Source organism: Ipomoea nil, unplaced genomic scaffold, assembly GCF_001879475.1.
Source record: "Ipomoea nil cultivar Tokyo-kokei standard unplaced genomic scaffold, Asagao_1.1 scaffold2280, whole genome shotgun sequence".
Lineage (NCBI taxonomy): Eukaryota > Viridiplantae > Streptophyta > Magnoliopsida > Solanales > Convolvulaceae > Ipomoea > Ipomoea nil.
Genome location: NW_017618708.1, coordinates 1,185,093 through 1,187,220, shown reverse-complemented (window position 1 = coordinate 1,187,220; position 2,128 = coordinate 1,185,093).

Below are 2,128 nucleotides of genomic sequence, written 5' to 3'. Positions count from 1 at the left end.
ACCTAAGACCTTTTTTTATTGAAATCAATGAGTAAGTTAACGGTGAACTAACGACAATTCTTAAAATTTTAACGGAATTAGTAACGATGTGTGGGAATTTTAGTGTAAAATTTAAATCTGATCAATCTTTTAATTAATCTGGGCCATTCATTTGATTAAAATCTGTGACCGCCATTTTTTCTACCCATTATAGGCCTAACTCTCTTGGGCTCTTATTAGTATAGTAGATAGTAGATATAGTAGATTTGTTATGTTTTGGACAAACTTATCCTGACGAGGACAATTTTAGTCCTTCGTCTAAATTCCCGCCTGTTGACCGTTTGAGGGGGGTAATTGTGTCAATTCATCCTTCCTTCTTTTGACGCCATGACTGAGGCCATACAATGCAGTAACGCAACTCTCTCTAGTGGAGTCTAAGTCAAGATCCTCTGTTTTTAGCATTCTGACGAAGCACTCCACAGCTCCACCGTCGAGCATGGCTGCGCGGCCTTCTGGGCTGGCTGCGAGATTTTAGAGAACTAGGAGAATGGGACCTGTCATGTGACCGGATTTCACCATGGCAAGTAGGGCTTGAGCGAAGCAGAGTTTCACCGTTCGGATTCTGAAAGTAGAGAGTGGAGAAGCGGAGGGAGAGATCCGAGAACGCCTATTGCCGTTTTGTTCTGATCGTCTAAGGCTAGGCTGAAGAGTGCGCCGGTGGCGTGATCCTATGATTCCGGGGAATCGATCAGCGGCGAAACGATTCCAGAACACACTAATTTCACTTTGTTTCGGTTTTCTAACGACAGATTCACTAATGCAGTGCCGCGGCGGCGTTCACCTAAACGGAGGACGTGTTCTTCTTCTCAACATTTCTGGTCAAGAAGAGGAACCCATGCCGTTTTCGATTCGACCTCCCAAGTGATCTGTCTCCGTGGTCTCAGAGCCGCCCTAATCGAAGATTGTGATGGCCTTCGGCCGGTGTACACCATCTACGCCACCGCCGTGGACCCAAAGAAAGGAGGTTTGGGCACAATTGCACCAATCGCCAACAACTTTCGCAGTGCTTCTAGATAATGCTTTAGATGAGGTATATATGTATAGCACCTTTTATTAGAACTAGCTAGCTAGCTTAGTCCTGGAATTTACTTCTTTGTTTTGATCTCCATTACATGGATCTTTGATTCTTTTACTCATATATACACACGTGGTCCAAGTCTGCAATGGAGCTACCTATGTCAATGTAGATGTGCTAAAATGTAATAAAGATGGGAATAGTATATATGTTACTGGTTGAAGGTACGTATAGTACATCATTCATTCTTTAGTTTGCGGCTGCTCCAGATCTGATCAGATCAGATTTTTTGTATTTTGCATCAATGGTTACCTATATTTGGTCTGCATGCCTGAGCATATAATGGTGGTGGAATGAATCTTGATAAAATGCGTCAATGCATGTCTCTCGGCTATTCTCAACATTTATGGTCAAAGAAGAGGAACCCATGTTGTTTTCAATTCATCGTGGGAGCCAACATTCTCGCCGGAAGCGCTTTCCCCGGCGCCTCCATGAACCCAGCAGTCTTGGTCTGGGCGCTTTCACCAAGCCGACGTCGCTTTCACCATCGTGGTCTGAGCGCTTTCATTAGCGGCAGTAGTGGGCTGGACATGGACCCATCACATTGAATGACAAAAATATAGTGCCCTTCATTTAGATGACCATCTAACATAAATATAGACAGAGGACCAAAATTATCCTCGTCAGGATAAGTCTGTCCAAAAAATATCAAAATTTTTTATGGAGAACTCAAATTGTCCAAGCCACTATAACTCTAGGACCAAAAATGTATTTTACTCTTTAAATAATTACTTAGTTGTCAAACAAATTTAAAATATATGAAACATTTCTCATGAATTTTACTGCCAAAATGACGTCATTTTGGTTTGGACAGGAAATCACAACAAATTTCATTGGCTAAATCTGGGAGCTTTATATTATCTATATACTATATTAGTAAGAGCCAAAGAGAGTTAGGCTTATAATGGGTAGAAAAAATGGCGGTCAAATTTTTTAATCAAACAAATGGCTAAGATTGATGAGATTTTAATTTTTCCTTGAGATTTTCTAATTTATCCTTAATGAAACTGATTA